Below are 18,640 nucleotides of genomic sequence, written 5' to 3'. Positions count from 1 at the left end.
CTAATCCTGAACATGAGACGAGCTACAATTCACGGGCTTGCAGGCATGCTTGCAGTCAGAGCGATGCAGTGACATATGGTGGAAAATGTGTGGCACAAAGAAGAGCACAGTTTGCTAACCACGCAAGGGAAATTAGTGAAGCTGTCACTGGTTCTTGTCGGGTCGTTTTGGATGCTTCCTAACTGCTCCAACCCTGATTTTACAACGCAAACTGCTAGGATAGGGTATGCAGAAACAAGGGTTTACTGGTGTGTTTTGGTCGGATTTGGTGATTCCTTTGGATTTACAGTATGTGAGTTCATTCAGAGGAGCAGTGATGCAGCTCAGGAATACATAATAAAAAAAAACAGACAGAAAGCGAGAGGAATGAAAGGAAGGGAGGAGTGTGGAAGGGGAGGGGAGCATAATATGAGGGCTCATTTTTGGTTGGCACCACGAATGGGCGAGATGGGGGAGGAAGGGGAGGAAGTGCAGTGGGGTCAATGGGGCCGGACAGTCAATATCTCCCCCCGGGGCACGTCTGCATAAATAGGGGGTTGCATCCGAGCGAGCGTACCAGCGGGCGCAGGTTAACACACACAGACAGAGGAGAGCAGACACAAAGATGACGGGTGGCTCAGCGAGCTGCTCTTTGTGTGATCCGTGCTCTCCCCGAGCAGACTGGTGTCATGGTTAATAAGCCATTAGAGGCAGAGCGCAGCAGAGACGCCGCGTCTCTCATCTGCAGCCGTCGGATCTGTAAATGCCACCTCACACAGATGACGCTTTCAATTAAAGGATGTGGCCTTAATGAGCTCAGATGCTGCTTAATTAATTAAGACATTGCTTGATAGGGGTGGGCGATCTGGCCAAAATATATCACAGTCAATTTAACTGCGAACGCGAGCCACAATCTCAGAAATACTACAAAATATTGTGTTAACGATGGTTCTTCATTGTAATAAGCTCCTCATCAGCCATTCCACTAGCTGTAACTCACATTGTAAAGAGCGCTGCAGGGACGACGTGTTGTTGTCGGCTAACCCGGAAGTTAGCATCGCTCTGGCTCCCTCGACAAAAAGCCTATGGATCCAATTTGGATTTTGATTTATTGCAAAAAAAGAAAAAAAGCTCAGTAGCAAACACAAGTTTGTGATACTTACACATTTTGTTAGCAAGATAATCCTAACCCTAACCCTATAGACACCATAAATTGATCAATACACCTCTGTGATGGTGTTTAATGTGCCCGATAACCTCTGTAGTCTCATTTAGCCACTTGTTAGCAAGTGGGGTATTTACTGACATACTAACATTTTATGTTATGGAACAAAACATGAAAATATCTTGATGCTGCTGTGAGCGTTGTTGTCATTTTAGCCTGATTCCTGTCTCCTCTATGTCACCACATGAACGCACAGACATAGCAGCAAACAGGACGATCCTGCTCTCTGTTTGTTCATGAGCAGACAGGACCGCCTTGTTCAAAAAACCCACTGACGAGTGAAAAAAATGCCAACTTCTCTCTTTGTTGTAGGAATCACTTCAGAGCCATGTTAAGTAATTCATCCAGTGGGGTCATGTGAAGATTGGAAGCAGAAGTAAGTGGACATGAAGTACAATCTCTACGATTACCCTGAAATGTCGATTGTGGACGTCTTCAACATGGATCATGATCTAACTTTGTCAGATTTCCCAGCCCTACTGCTAAATAACAGTGAAGATTGAAAAGAATTTGGTTCCCTTGGCCGACAGCGCCGTAATACTCTGACCCAGACTACAAACCCGGACAAACACACTGAAAATCTCCCAGAACACGAAACAGAGCATTAACAGAGTCTCTGGCCTTTCTTCACACTCAGTTTCCAACAAAGCCATCTTTTGTCAGCACACAGCAGGCGGCATAAACAAGACGCAGAAGTGGCCTGTGGCTTGCGGGCTGCCAGAGCCTAGTGTGTTTTAGCTCTGACAGCCAGCAGGAAATATGGAAATGAAGGAAGCTGGGAAGCCAAGCAACGCCATGTTTTGCAGGATGTGTATCATCGGTCGCTAATGATAACGGGGAGTGTGATTCTGGCCGAGCAGGGCTGAGGTACTGTAACAAGAACCTACAGTCTGAGAGGCAGATGAAAATCCCTCTGGCGAGGCGGGGGGTGTGGCTGGCTGGTTGGGTGGGGGATTTGCTTAATTATGCATAAGATCTGACAATGAATTCCAAATCCTTCAAGTCTCCTGGGCTTTTGGTAAATGGGAATAGTCTTTTAATATTGCTGCTGGGGTTGTTTTCCCCCCTCCACGAGGCTGCATTCCCCAGTTTTGCTTGCCTTTTCATTTCATATGAAAAGAAAACAATTACAACCTCTGAATGGTACCCTCTTGTTGAAATAATAGAAAGGATGTGATGTCATTCTTCCATTAATAGACTTTATCGATGGGAGTCTTTGTCATGGCTCTGGTCCATTTCCCCCAAACAACTCAGGCTTTGTAATGAAGTCTCCAGCGCTCTGGTTCATTTAATAAAAAAACCTTTTCATCTTTTTTCAGAGGGATCAAATAGTCATGAACATCAAAATTGAACAAGCTTGCTTCAGATGTTCTGTATGCCGGCCTAATGAGTGATTTCCCACTACGAAGCTGAAGCAAACTCACAGTAATACTGAGGGAGAATGTGAAACTCTGCTATGTGGAGTGGCAAGTCGGGACCTGTGCGGTGCGATGACAGTTACAGTAGACCCCTCACTTCTGCCTCACGGTGCTCGTTGCTCTCGGGCCTGCGGTTGAACACATGGACGGGGCATGTTCTGACAATCTACCTTCAACAACAAGACAAGAGTCTTCGCGGCCTCGGGCGACAGGTTAAAGGTCATATTTAAGCCTCTGCTGTAACACTATAATCACAAGAATGAAACTGTTGTTAACACTTTGTCACATTGTAAATAACAATTGTTCCTGCGTAATGACAGGGCTTTCATTTCTCCTCGTTCACCGACGATGATGGATCACTGAGGGCGAGCGATGAGGAATCTGCATTTTCTAAAAAGTAGGATGAATACCTACAGAAGAAAAGAAGACAACATATTCTTCTGTCTTGTTTAATAAACACAACCTTAGAATTAAAAGGTTCTGTCTGACTTTTCTTTTTTCTTTTACGGATTAATGGCTGTGTGTTTTGAAAAAAGTAAAGGGTCTGTCATCCAAGTTCGTCTCTAACTCGGCTTTGTAAGGGTCCACCTTATGCAGCCAATCAGTGCTCGGAATGTAAAATGAACAACCAATCAGATTCCACCTCTTACTGCGTTTACTGTGTGACATGATTTGACACCTCTGAATTTTAACAAAGATGTTGTTTTTACTATTATTTGCTACCATGCTAGATGGCTAGCTTGCTAAAGTTAATAACAAGCTAATGCTACCTTTTCGTACAAGATATCAGCCCGACCCGACAGATCATGTTATCCCATGTACTGTATGCCTCAACTGGAATGCCTCAAGACGTTAGCACACAGAAAAAAAAGAGTTTCAGAAATCATTTACGTCTCAGAGTGAAGGAGGAATGATGTTGCATGGTTTTGCACGTGGGCTGGTGAGTCCTGGCGTTAAAATGGCTACATCCCCACAAAAGAAAAGGTAAGTGAGCGAATAGTTTGGATAACTTGCCATTTTCAGTGTGTAGGTTTCTAGCTCGGACGCTGTTGTTGTTTCGAGTAGCAACTGGGATTTCGAAAACCCAAAGTTTACATCAGGTATGTCAGAAAACCTGCTTCTGAATGACGCCAACCAAAGATTGCCTGGGGACCAACGTGTAGTCTGTCAAGTCTGAATTTTTGATTCAATAATCACCTTAACTGACACAGTGACCATGTTTACAGACAAAAATATTGTGTAGTCTGAACCTGCAAGTACTTTGACTAGTTTAAAGATATGAGCAATGAAGACCAAAGATTTAATATGCAGGAATCTGAGACAAACCCAAATAAATAAACACATGATTGAGTTTCTAGCTGGCTCGCTGGTGAAGATTGTGGTGATCTGCTGCTAAGTCTACCAACTGGGTTTGTGTCTGGGACTCAAAGCTACTGTGATTATTTGGGAGATGAAAGGAATAAAGACCAAAGTTTTAATACGCAGGGATCTGAGATGAATTCTAGCTGCTAGCTGCTGATGCTAACTCTTGGATCATCCCCCATAACTAGTGTTTGTGACTGTTTATAAGTTGTGTACTTCAGCAGACAAACAGTGACGATAGTGGCGACATTCCAGGCTGTAAATGTGGAAGTAAATTTGGGATCGGAAAAGACGCCCACAGCTGGATATGAGTCTGAATGTGTCCATTGTGCAGGACGTGTCCCTTGGAGTATAACAGAGGCATATTAAATTTAAATCTCCGTCAGCCTCCTCTGCAAGTCCTCTTAAGCGAGCTGAGTGAACAACAGGTGCCAGACTGCAGGGAGATATCATCATGTTTTTAGTGCATTTGCATAAGCAGACATCAAACGTTTAAAGTGGTGTGTGTGCGTGTGTGTGTGTGCCGGACAGCATGAACCAGAGCGGCTGGATGGACAGGCTGTTCTCAGTCAAAATCAGAGCAGTGCAAACAAACTCACTCTTGACCGACTACGACCTCATTTCAAAAGGGGTTTTTCCATCTGACGGGGGTGCAGCACAAAATCACTGCTCCAAAGAAAAAAACCCTGATTCTTTTTTGTTTTTTAAGCAGTTGTCTCGCCCAATCGTGGCCGGAACAACTGACATAGTTCAGCGGACAGGAAGTACGTGTGTGAGTGTATGCGATATGTCAGCCTGGTGGATGTATTCCTTCATCTCAATGCTCTTTATGTAATTACTATGGGGGGGGAAAGTGGGGAGGCTTTGGCTCCTGCGTCACTGGCCAGCAATCGTAGCATAATCCAGTCCTGCTTGTTCTGTCCAGATTATCAACATCTATTCCCTAATCTTATTCGCCAAACGCAGTGATGACATTCCATCTGGGGCCTGCAAACAACACGGTTGTAGCAATGACAGGACAGGGTAGACCGGTCCAACCACTACTAGTGCTGCTGCCGCTTCTGCCGCTGCTCCGAGCGCTTCTCTTATCCTGTCCCAACAAATCCATCTGCTGTGGGAAAAACGGCACAAAAGAGAGCACCCGGAGCAGTTTCACACAGGTTGATCAAGTACCTTAATGGTCATTGTGTACCACAGCAGGTGGGATGTTTCCTGGTTCTGAACAAACATGGCTTGTAGTCGCATGTCATCTCGTTTCTCTTCTCTTTCAGCAAACATGAATAGAGGAAATGGCTGCTCGGATGTGTTTGCACACTGGCGCTAACCCCCGCACAGGTTTTTTTCAGGGTCCATCCACACTTCCCATTTACTCAACCATTAGGTTGATCATTACACAGAGCTAAGACGAAGTTACACAGCAGAGAGAGCGTGTCACAAAGCTCCAGGCATTTCACCTCTTTTGTATCGTAAGTACACACCGAATCAAACTGTGAACCACTCGGAGCCAGAAAGCTCCCCCGTGTTTGGAGGTCTGAAGGTAAACACACGCCCCCGATGGCAGGACTTCGCTGAGTCCTGGATAAAGCGTGTGTGCCGACCCCCCCTTGTGCTCCTGTCACGGACAGACACAGGGATGGGGAGGTGGTGAAGTCAATATTTACCGCTCCGCGCACACACACAGCCCGACCGTTGCCATGGAGGCGATTCCAAGCATTCCACAAACCAACAAACTGCACAGATGTAGGATAGTTGCGCACAGACTTTCTGGGCCAAAACACTCTGAGAGCGCTGCATGCCTATCTGATGAAGAAAAAAGGCAAGATTGGCTGAGGCTCCGTCTTTCTAAATTATGTGGGCTGTCTGTCACTTCCTGAAAGCATTTGGGAGAAACCGGAGGGGGGGTTAGATAGATAAAAAGTGACACAGAAAGAAAGAGAAGGTGAGATCTCCTCAAGAAATTCTTTCCATTGCGCTGTTTTCGGTTATACCACAGGAAGATTCCCATAAAAACATCATGTTTACCCATTTTCCCAGCCTCTCAGGAGCCTGCAGTGCTTTGGCTTCTATAATAGGATCAGAGGCTGTGAGGCCTTATCCCTTTCACTGTGTGCTTCTGTATGTGTGTGTGTGTGTGCATTTCTCACCACTGGTATACTTTCTTTTTTTTTTTTCTGCTAAAAAAGCAACCTACAGTGTGTTCAGGTCACCTTTTGTTTGCCAAATGCCACAGCAAACGTGACCTTAAAATCATATGACATTTCTGGGCTCGTAGCAGCTGGCCGCTCTGTCTTAAACCCCGTGCTTACAGAGTGATTTTTTTTTTTTTTGTCCACTTCCAAACAACAAACACTGCTGGCACCAACTGCAGGTTCATGGATTTTCTGTTATCCCTTGTTCCTAATCTGAGTATGACACACATCAAATTATTTTGGGATTGAGGCTCAGTAAGAAAATATCTGGGCCGTTTTCAGATGAGGTGATGTCTTGGCTTCAGCACAAGGAAGCAGTGAAGGGTGGGACCTACTGAAACATGTCCGTTAAAGGGTCAGTTCAGCATTTTGGGAGAAATAGTTATTCGCTTTCTTGCTGCACGTTTGGATGAGAGGATCAGTTCCACTTTCATGCCTGTACGCTAAACGTGAAGCTGGAGCCATCAGGGTTAGCTTAGCTTAGCACAAGACTGGAAACAGGCAAACAGCTAGCCTGACTCTGCACCAAAATATGCCTGGACTATTTCTTGGCAGTGAAATTGTTGTTTTACCACTTTGCTTTCCGTATTAATGAAAAAAATAATTATTAATGTTAATTAGTAAGCTTTAGGAGGTGCTGGTAGGTGGCTTTTTTAATCTTCAGACAGAGCAAGGCTAGCTAATTTCCTCTGTTTCCAGTCTGTATGCTAAGCTAAGCTAACAGGCAGCTGACTGATGCCTTATATTAAATAGCTATGATAGCTATGAGAGGTATTGATAATCTTACATACTGTAAACCCAACCACAGAGAAGAGCTATGAACTATTGCTATAACACAGGAGTGCAGCATGTTGGGCCCGTGGGCCAGAGTTGGCCTGCTGTAGGGTCCAATTTAGCCCACCAGATGTGTCTAGCAAAGAAATTAATAAATAAAAACTGATCAAGGGGGACAGAGTGATAATTTGCGCAGTCATGAGTCAGAAAGGGAACTTGGGTTCATAGTATTATTTTGCATCTTAACAATACGTTCAAACTGAAACTGAAGTAGACACCTCACACACAAATTTCCCCTGAAAATCCTGAGCTCAGACCAGTCGGGTCATGTGACACCTATCTGTCATACAGTACAAAGCCTGGGTGTACCTGTGAATGTGTGAGTCTACACACACCGTGGTTGTCTGAGCGCACATCCCACAATCATTTCTGATAAAACAACACAATCAAAGTGCTCCAGTCTGTAGTGTTCTGCTTTGAAACCCTCACCTGAGTCTCCTGAAACCCTTTGGATGTTTCCCTCGTACAGCACATACCTACTCCACCTGATTTAACAGAGACCTGCGACTAACTCTCCTAGACTGGGTGTGACGGGCATCGGTTAGACGAGACAGACAGAAGACATTACTGTAATTTCCACCGCTTAGCTCATCAGGTTTTGTTGCAAAACAGCAAATAAATTCCAGCAAGTTAACGGTTTCACAATTAAAGACGGTACAGTTTCATGTCCGTGCGCTTGACGAGGCATAACGTAGAATGGAACATTAACCAATTGAGAGCAAACGAATGTCATGTTTGAACACATGCTTCATTTTATGGCCCAGGGTCTCTCAGCTGTTCCGTCGTCACTGAAGACAGCAGCAGCAGGCATCTCTCCTGCTGAAATCTGTGAGATCTGAGGCATCTGAGGCATGCACAGTGCATTGGCTGCCGTGACGGGACCCGCGGGTGTTCACTGTATTGTGTTGACAGTGCGAGAAGTCATGTATTGTTCCTCTGCGGCGTATCAAAATACCAAGAATAGACAGAATACTTTACTACTGCATCGGCAAATAACGGCTCGGCCATCATCCAGGATATGTTGCTTTTGGGCTTCAACCGACATCCTTTCCTCTCTGCGCCATTGCACTCTCATCTAAATATGGTCATTATGTGAACTGAGACTGATGAGCTGTGGTCATGTGTTCAAACAAGAAGCGGAGAGGAGAGAGAGAGGCAGTGAGATGGAGGGCGGGAGGAAGGGAGAAGGAAAAGATAATCCTCAAGGGCTTTGGCTTTCTTTATTTCAACCCCAAGTCTTACTCCCTCACACTTGGTCTATCCCCCCTCCCGCGCACTCTTTCCCCCATCATTTCTCCAATCCTTTCAGGGTATTTCCAGAGGGAAACGGTGGAAATAAAGGATTCCAATTCCTCGGATGTGTCAGCCATATGTCACGCGAGGAGGGAAAAACATCCTCTCAAAAAAAAAAGCGATGGAGAAACGCAGCCTCTTGCAATAAAAACACGACAAAAGACGGCGGTGACGCAGCATCAGAATGCAATTCGTTATCATATGGGCTTATGTTTTAATGCTTCATAGGAGCAATATGTCGCCGACAGTGAACTCGAGCTCTGTGGTAGCAAAAAAACCCTCACATTCACACCCTCTCATCACATTTCAAAGAGGCAACATTTGATCTGCTCCAGTCCACAGAGACTCCCATGTGCCTCATGCTTCAGTAACTAAGGGCTTTCACCGTTTAACTTCTCATCTGCACAGCAAGGCAGCAAGAGAAAATCCCTGCGGCCCAGACATCTAAGGCCTAACTCAGGGGGGGAATATATACTGTATACATAATACAGAGAGGAGTAGTTCTTCTAATCAAATAAAATAGCACTAAACATAACCACGTAAACACGTTCAAATATGAGAGAAAGTGAGCCAGGTGTGCTCGCTTGTGTCTGTGCAGGGTAGTGGCATTCCCAGGTTTGTTGCAGCAGTGCGACGGAGCCCAGTCATGGTTGAGGAATGCAGAGCCAAGGAGCAGGCGAGTTTCAACTCCTCTCTGGCTCGCACAGCCCAAAGCAGGAATGCACAGGGAGCAGGTAGAGACACCGTCCTCAGCGGGATGTTCAGATGCCCGGGCTGCCCCCGAGCCACACATGCCACCCACCCCAACACATTCCCCTCTAACGTCTGTCAGGGAAAAGGAAAAAATCGACGTCGAGCAGCCACGTTTGTAGGAACAAGAATGCGAGTCAAGGTCGCGACACGCGCTCTGGATGTTCATCCCGCCATGAAAAAGGCTGTGACCCAGATTGTGCTTATTGTCAACGCAAAATTAAACGCGTGCTGCGGCTGATCATCGGCTGAGTATTTTCTGCATTTTTTTTAAAAACGAAAACCGAGGCCGTCTTCGCCGACAAAACAGAATATTCAAGCGTGGAGAAGTTTTGGACCTTCGCGACACTTTAAGAGCAGGGGAACAGCACAAGCTCTGTGTTTATGTGCAGATGCTGGAGTATAAATAAAGCATGCTGTATCAACATTTCTATTGCTGCTTTGGCTGAATTCAAACTGAAAACAAGACACAAAGATCTCAGTATGGGCGCCCTGCTTCCTTGGAGATAGACAAATAAGAGCAGCAGAGTAAATCAGGGTTCGCCATTAAAATTTCAAAATGTACCCATGTCACGCTTCATCATCAAAACATAACTGCTCCCAGCCACGACATTTACATAACAGATTGGAGGGCGAGACCCCCGACACAGGAGTGATTTCCTCCATCTCTTTTAAACCACCCCTTTGTTCAGAAGGCCCTGATTTCAATATTCAAATGCAACTCGGCGGGGCGGTGAAGCAGCGAACTAGACGCAGACTGCCAGGCAATCAGAGGAGCGAGCCGGTGGTGCGGTTGGAGCTTTATGTAAGAGACAGAAGGGTGGGTTCACTAAACTGTTCTGTATCTGATCCAGACTCACGGCAGGTCAGACAGGGGTGACACCAGAGGTCAGAGCCGAGGGAAAACACATCCTGCTCTTCCTACAACCTCCGCCAACGATTACATCAGTGACAGGTCACTGGTACAGGGTGGCCTGATAATATCACAATCAACACTAAAGCCACATTTAGAAAGAAGTGAGCTCCCGATGCAAAGTGTGCATCAAATAGGTGATATATCATGAAGAAAAGCACTGGAATAAATACGAATAATCCTGTCGAGAACAAAAATATTGCTGTTTGCTTGATCAGCCAACGTCCACCATTTAACAGCCAAAAGAATGAACAGCCTGGTCGCCAGGAGAAAATGTTGGCAGTTATCGTTTCTACAAAACACCGATAGCATCACATTGGTATGTGTCACAGGCTCTGACAATACTGACATTTCCGCAAAACACGGCACATCACGTTCACATTACACGTTTATTATCTCACTTTCACATCAGCAGATGGAGGGATGGTGATGGAGTTACAGGCAAGGCTGCCAGGCCAATGACCACAGTTCAAGTTTGCATGTGTGAAAGAGGGAAACCATCGGATAGTGTCGCAGAGGGACCAGGTATAATAAACCAAACCTAACCCTCCTAACCTGAGTGGTTTTTGTGCCTTAATCTATCCAGATCATAAGCACAGCATTGTGTAAGTTTTAACGTACCTGTGGTTTTGCAGAAACGTGCTTTGCCAACGTTTATTCTGGCGATTGGGTTGAAATTAAAGAAGGCCAGAAAGCAACAATTCAAAACAGATTTTCAAACAACAATTACTGCTGCATTTTTGCTCCTCAACAGGCTCTCGGCTGTAAAAGTCAAAATTGAAAGTGAGAAATTGCAGCACTTGGCAAAGTAAACACTGAGTCACTGGCATTATTTAGCAACCTCCCTCACATATGTAATGGTCATTCTGATATGAAAACATCACTTACTGCACCTTTAAAACTGATGGAAGACCATGAATCTCAACTACTTACATACATCAAGCATGTAAGGCTTCAACTAATGATGATATCATACATTATTCTACCAATTATTTTCTCATTTGCTCTGCTTACAAACATGTCTGACATCAAACGTATTTCTTTTCAAATAGTTTTTCTTGTCCAACTAATCCAAGATCAAAAAATACTCACATAAGACGGAGAAAAGGAGAAAATCCTCAGAATACAGAAGCTGGAACTAGATAACACTTACCAAATAGTTGCAGATTCATTTTTGGCTGATCAAGTGAGAAACATACATTCCAGCTCTAATCAGGATTTTGTAAATTCAAGCAATTTTCTCTTTATTCTCATTTTGCTTTTCAATGCGTCACACGACTCAGTGAGAGGATCTGAAATCGTGTGGTGAACTCACATCCCCTAACACATATTTTGAGAAGGAAATTCCACACAAATATGTTCCCGTTATCTGGTTTTGGTCTGATTATGAGATCTGCCCGGGGCAGACGTTCAGTCTGTCAGAGTGGAACATCTCTGCAAGAACAAGATCTGCATATAAACTCTCATGTCAACTCAACCGCAGTGATTCTCAGAGGATGGACAGCCTCACGTTTTAAGAGGGGGGAGAGCAGCATGTGCTCTTCCCAGCATCTCATCATCCTGACCAGGCTCGCACAGCTGCGCCTACACAAAGCCACACATAGAGGCATCTTTCTAAATGCCAAAGACGCTTTTCCTGTCAAAAGAAATGTGCGCGGAGCGATGGGAATGAGGGTGTGAAGGGCGATCGCTTTTCCACACAGGCAACAGTAGGCGGATTGAGTGGAGATGCGTGGCCTGTGTCACCCTGGCCCGTTCCCAGAGCAGAGGGACAGGAAGTGGCCAGGGATCCTGGGAGGATACAAGCCCTCCTCTGTTTCGCTGTATCAAACCACTATCAGATACTTCATTCAAATGGCCGGCGAGCACAAGCCCCGCTGACAGAGAGCTTGGAGGGATATGTCAGAGCGCTGCACTTCTGCATCCTTATCATTCAGCTGCCTTTGCTGGGAGTAACGGCGTTGTGGCTTTGTGGCTTTGTGTTTGAACAGTGTACTTCTCTCCTCGTTCAGTAAGTAAAACAACACAGCTTGAGCTACAACCGAACACAGCTTGTAACTGAAAAGCACACTCTTTGGATAATGGGTGGACGATCTGGCTAAAATATAATATCAAGATCGATTAAAGTGCAATCAGGATCCGTGATGTAAACCACACTCTTTATCTCAGTTTTGATATGACTATAGCCAGACTTGAAAAAAAATCCATTATCGATTATTCAACCAAAAGACACACAGAATATATACGTAAATACACATTTTTTGCAATGATCCCTCAATTGTGGTCACAAAGATACGTACGTAACGGAATAAACATATTTTACAGTTTAACAACAAAACAGTGCACAATTAAAAATAATGGCTACTTTGGCTCCGATGCTGCAGTCTCTCTCCGTCTGAAGTCACCACCCTGGGGTCTCACTCAATGCCACGCCCACAGCTACTTTATACTTCCTCTAGTCTAGAGGAAGTATAAAGTAGAAGAAAAGGGAAATACTCAAGTAAAGTACCTCAAAATTGTACTTGAGTACATTTCAATCACTGGTTATTCTAAATTTTGACACAAAGATTGAATTTTTACTGCAAATGTTTGTCTGTTCCAAATATCGTCTCTTTGATATCTAATAATCGGTGTCGGCCCTGAATAACAAACCAACATGTCAGCTAATCCTTAATTTCAAAATATCAAGATTAGACCTGCAATTATCAGTTGATAGTAGATTAATCAGTTTAAGTCATTCTTAAAGAAAAATATGAGTCAGTTTCTTAAATGTGGGTTCTTTACTGCTCGATGACAAGTAAACTGAATATTTGCAGGTTTATGACAAAACTACACATCTGATGAGGTCATCTTGGGCTTTATGAAACACTGATATTAGCCACACTAATGTGAAGATTTACAGACAAAAAGTGAAAGTAACCAATTAATCGGAAAAACAATCAAAAGATTAATCGACAATCAAGATAAATAACTTTATTTTAAAGCCACATTGTCCCTAAAGTTTGCCCTTCAAGACCGATCACGTTCTAAACTCGACGGATCGCCCACCCTCACTTTAAGTTGATGGCTGGCAAAGCGTAAAGAAAAACAACAAAACTAGGCCAGTGACACATAAAGCCTATACAGAGAGAGAGAGACAGACACATAAAGCCTGACAGGATGGGAAGAGACGTGAGACGGGCAGAGAGAGTGGGAACAGAACAGGTGGCACCGGCATTCCCATGCTCAGCCGTATGCCCTTGAAAGTAGCTGGGCACTAATTAGCACTAAATCTGGGCCAGAGCGACAGAAGTTTAGTATCTGCCACATGAAAAATTCAAAGGCCTTTGTCAGCAGGACGCCGTCACAAAATCTCATGCCCCCCTTTTCGTCTATACAATCTCTCTCTCAATCGCACATCTCGCTGGCACACTGAAGAGGGGTTACTGCTGGCATTAGACGAGTGTTTTGTTTGTCAAGCGCTCCGAAAGCCAAAAGGGAATAGTGTGTTGATTCAACAAAGAGGAGGCACACAATCACTACTACTACGACAAGAGCCCCGGCTCGTTTACAGTCGTCCTCGGTCCAATTTGTGAGCCCTCCTTTTTTTCTGTCTGTTCCTCCAGCCAGTAAGCGAGTCCCTCTTTATGGTATCACAAACATTTACAATATGCCCTCACTGCTCAATGCCAATTAATCCTCAGCTGACCTAAAGGAAAGTGGGCCACTCACTAGATCAAATGATGAACTCAGCAAACCTCCAGCTCCACTGAAGGCTGTTCAATGCAACTGCTCAGTTCGCTTCAGTGCAGTCAAACGCGGAGGCAAATGTACACGTCACTATCAAAAACGCTTGGGAACGAGTCTCTCTATAGACCGCTTCTAAACGCTTCCCCTTCCCTCCTTCTCAATAGGTGCACAAAGGCAATTCTGAAAGTGGAAGCGACTTGTCTTAAAGCGGGGGCCGATCCTCCAGGGGCCGGATAGCTGCCGGAACAAGCGGCTCATTGATGCCAGGCTCAGTGTATCACCCTGACAGACAGACCACTCCAGTATGAGGGGGGAACAAAGGGGCCCGTCCACAGCCACGTTGCCAATTAGCAGGAATTTCGGGCCTCGAGAGCCACTTTCCACCAATCTCATCGGAGCTGACATAAACATCTACGGCTTTCACTGGAGGGCATTCATGGGATTCCAAGGAGCATTAGGTCCCCTCTGTGGAGCCTGAAATCTGGCAGTTAGGAAAAGTACAATGGGGCATCTCGTACCACTTTGAGAAACACCTCTCACTTGCCGGGTTGGCTGCAGAATGCACGCCAATCGCCTGGTGTGAACTGGCAACACTTTGCTTTGGCTTTACAGCGGTAGAGAGCGTTCACCGTGTATCTCTTTGTGACCATGTTGGATTGAGCAGAATGTGTGAAACACACAGCGAGCAGAAGTGGGCGTCACGCACGTCATAGGGCTTCATCCCCACTTTGCACGTCATTGGCCCGATACAAGATCTAAGGATATTGAATCCATTGGATATAATGTGTTTTTTTTTGCCTGCCTGCTGCCAAACATCCTAATTCCTTCAGGAAAAATACAAGCAAAATCTGTGTGGGATTAGCTTAATGCAACAGCAAATTTATTTTATTAAAAAAAAATGATTGATGCCTCTGTGAGATTCAGATTTCAGAAAGGATTACAGGAGAGAGAAAAAAAACAAGCTGGAAATCACAACGCAACATTGAGGTTTTCAGGCAGATCGACGACGACACTGCAACAGTGGCTCAGCAGGTTTCGGGCATGTGTGAGTCAAGAGGCGCAGAAGTTACAGGTCGACTGCGGTGATTGCGAGTGTGTCCCGCTGTGGCGTCTCGCTCAGACTGATCTCTGCGTGTCTGAGAGTAAATCTGGTCTGAAGCAGGTTCTCGGTGGATGACTAACAAGAGTTAGCAGAGCTGTGTGGTGAGCCTGGATCAGCTGTCTGGCCGGGGCGAGTCAGACCTGATGTGTACAGTGTATACAGGCTAATGAACGGCCTCAGTGTCAGCACACAAACAACACAGACTGAATCCATACGTTCAAGGGCTCCAGACTACACAACACTTTGACATCTACGCACACCTAGTCTTTTTCTATTATTAGTTACCACCACATTAGAGTCGATATCTGGGGCCTTTGAGTCACGCTGAGTGGGAGAGACTAATCCTAAACATATGACAGCCGTGTCTTTAAAGTGTGTGGGCTCCTTGGGAAAGGAGAGTCTGTGGCGTTTTTTTGGAGTGAACAAGCAGAAAGATAGCAGGAAGATATACGGCTGTGATTTTCTCTCTCACACATAAAACAGCCAGAGCACAGCAGATAGCCCATAAAAAACTCCCACTGCAGAGCTACTGGGGGCTGCCAGCTTCCAGCCGAGGAGCCATTTCTCTTAAAACTGAGGATGTACACAGAGTGATCAGCTGTATATGTTCCAAAAAAAAAAAAAAAAATGCTGCAGACTGTGGAGTTTGCAGCCCAAATCGATGGCTGCGGCTGGGATCTTACAGAAGCTCTAATGAGTCACAGTACCAGTAACTCTCAGACTAGTTGCAACCAGTGATTTTGGTGGATTACAAAGTGGGGAAATTACAGTGTGACCTCCATCTGCTGATCATTTATTAACAAAAGTAAAACTGGCAAACACCTCAGAGAGAGCAGGTGAAATTTAGGTCATACAGATGTGACGATGAGGGGTGAAGTAAGCTGTGTGTCCCTCTACATCCCCCCTCCCTGTAAACAACACAGTAATCTGCAGCACAGTTGACATCAAACCCCCTCATTCATTTTTAATTAACCCCTGTCTGCCCGCCTGTCATTTACTGAAGTCACTCGCACTGAAATAACAAGTTCAGCCGACTTACCCCCTGACGCGCAGGCTACTGGAGATTTTGGCGTCGTCGCTCTTCTGCCGATCAGACAGGCGGATTTCGCATCAAACCATTAATGAACTGATTAGAGGAAACCAAATGCTCGCAGATCCCTAAAATCGGGGCTTTGGATGAGCAGCAGCAGCAGCAGCAGCGGCGGAAGCAGCAGCAGCAGAGACGGTCGGTGCCAAAACGAGCGACAGACAGGCGATGAGAGATCCCATTCAGCTGGAGGGGCGGCCCGGTGAGGTCATGACGGGGAAGGACTCCGGGGCTAAGAAAACATCTTTCAGTAAAGGTTCAGTATAAAGCAGGAAGAGCCCCGTTTGGCTATTACGCGTGTGAATCTGCCTTTACGCGCGGCGGCGGCACCGACAGTCAGCTCCTGCGCCGGAACACCAAATCATGACCAAAACACTGGGATGAGATATTAGAGGCAGCGAGGGGGAGGAGCCTCCAGCCGACTGTCAAAGCTCTGATTGGTCGGGTTGTTTTGTGCACGATTCCAGACCTGATTTAGCTGAATGGCGTTTCATTGAAGTCCCTCCTCACCTGAGAGTGCAGGTCCCAACCTGGCCTCAATGTAAAGGTATTTACAGAAGAGGAAGAGGAGCTGAGCGGTTTTCACTTAAAGGTGCACTCTGTTGGGAAGACATTTTTTTTTTTGTATATTTCTAAGAAACTAAATAAACAAACTGTTTTCAAACAAATTGACCTTAAAGGGAAACACAATTTCATACTGTTTACTGTTATACATGTGGCGGACCCTGCCACCTTTCTTGCTTTAAACAGCGTTCTGGGGACCCACAGCTTGTTTATTCAGTTATGGGAGTGTTGTTACCTCATTAACATTGTTAATATTAAAATTCTGAGTATGAATTTCTTCTCCAAAACTACACAGTGGCCCTTTACATAACGAGGGGAAGGATAGGAGAATGTGAAACATTGTGGAAACCTTTGGTGGAATTCCTTGGTGGTCATTTTGAAATTGCTGCGTTGCTGAGTATGTCTGCATTGTCTGTTTTTATGAAATATGGCAATATTTGGATGCTAGGTTTATTTTCCTTTAATTGTGAAGTCATGTCTATACGTTATTCTATTGTCCAATTCAATTGTTGTCATTGTATATATATAAATCAATAAAAATATTGTTGAAAAAAACAAAACAAAAAGTGCCCCTTTAAGTAACAGGAGACATACCACAGTGTCCTGCATGTATGTGATGTTTCTTCACTCACATTAACAGCAATAAATGATGAGTAGAATCACGAGATCCAGGGTGCAAAGTCAATCACACAGGTATCACCATGGCACACTCAACCTGTCGGTAATGTACAACGACAGCTGTCATTGACAAAAAGTAGTGGCACTTGCCTTATCCAAATATGGTTATAATCTCTAAAAATGAACATAGTGTGCTTTTTTCCAAATACACAACAATTCAGAATTGTAATTAAGTAAGTACGTCATTATTGTCAGTGTGTATAGCCTGAAATGTTAGCTCCCAAAACGTAGTGGAGCAGAAGTATAAAATGGAAGTACTCAAGTAAAGTATAAATACCTGTAAACTCCACCAATGGAGTATTGCTGCATTGGAGATAAAATTGCCTCTAGTGATGTCACTCAGTGGCTCAGAGTTGCATTGTGGGTAATGTAGGCGCCAAGTTTTGAAAAGCACTTGTAAAACACTGTTGGACTCATTATGGACAGATCGAAAACAAATGATCCAAATCAATATATATCCCATTTTTTATGCCACACATTCTTCTGACTTTTCAAAACCTGGCACCTACATTACCCACAATGCAATTTAGTCAGTGAGTGACATCACCAGAGGCAATTTAACAGATTACATGCAGCTTCCTCTGGAGCCACAAAAGGCTTTATACTACTTCCCCCCCCCCCCCGCAAATGTAGTAGTACTCCCCGAGACCTACGGCCTAGTGTGGGCTATGATTTGTCCAGCCTAGCATGTCCAATGTAACGCGTAATACTTAGTGACATCATTGAAATTTATACTAATGTCAGTTTTGAATTGAAAGTAAAAGCTTTTTATTTGATTCTTGAATCAGAAGCGTTGACTTAAAATCAGAGCTATCTACTGCAGCCATAATGTAGCTTAATTAAAACACATTGAACACCTTTAATGAAATGAAACAGGTGTGCTTCTTAAAGAGAAGCTTTACTAGTCCTGATGTAGACTGAGGGGCGGTTAATAATAAACATATATTCTATTATTTTATGGTAAAATTGAAAAATCAGACAGTTTAGACTTCCATTCCCCTTTAGTGACACAATGCCGCCACCTGCTGGTCAAAAGAGGTAGCTTGTGTAACACACATGCATGAGTTGCAGCAGTAGGAGGTGATAAAAGGAGGCAAAGACACACACCCCTGTCTACATCAATGGAGCTGAGGTGGAGCAGGGGAACAGCTTCAGGTTTCAGAGTGTCAACATCACAGAGAAGCTGAAAAAAGCCCAGGAAAGGCTCCACTTCTTAAGGAGACGAAAGGCAAGGAGGTTAAATTCCTGTGCCAAGTTCTTTTCAACTTTTACAGAGACTTTTGGCAGTCTGAAGGTGATTTATTGAGTTGGCTCTTCAACAAGGCGTTTGTTTTTAGCTAGATTTATCTGTAGAAAACGTTAAATTCAATAGAAACAGAGTAAAATGTACTGAATATATCTCTGGACTCTAGAAAACTGTCACTGTTTGCCATGTGTGGACTATGTGTTTGACTTTTTTCATCGTGTTCAGTTTTGTGCTGAAACTGCAAACCCATCTCCCTCTGGGGCTGTAAAGT

At 44.6% G+C, this 18,640-nt stretch overlaps 1 protein-coding gene across 4 annotated transcripts in view; it reads right to left on the bottom strand.

Annotated features, from left to right (window-relative positions):
* The window catches only part of src (v-src avian sarcoma (Schmidt-Ruppin A-2) viral oncogene homolog), a 29,006-nt gene extending 12,752 nt beyond the window's left edge, over nt 1–16,254 (bottom strand). For 3 of the 4 annotated variants that reach the window (XM_084367953.1, XM_084367952.1, XM_084367954.1), the window contains exon 1: nt 15,834–16,253. The gene's annotated coding sequence lies outside the window, so the exon portion shown is untranslated. Of the gene's footprint in view, nt 1–15,833 lie in introns of all 4 variants that reach the window. The other variant, XM_084367951.1, reaches the window with a different exon arrangement.
* Between the last annotated feature and the right edge of the window lie 2,386 nt (nt 16,255–18,640).

Source organism: Pagrus pagrus (assembly GCF_965226575.1).
Source record: "Pagrus pagrus genome assembly, chromosome: 11".
Taxonomy (NCBI): domain Eukaryota; kingdom Metazoa; phylum Chordata; class Actinopteri; order Spariformes; family Sparidae; genus Pagrus; species Pagrus pagrus.
The sequence above is the reverse complement of the archived record's forward strand: the minus strand, read 5'-3'. Positions and strand labels throughout refer to the sequence as shown.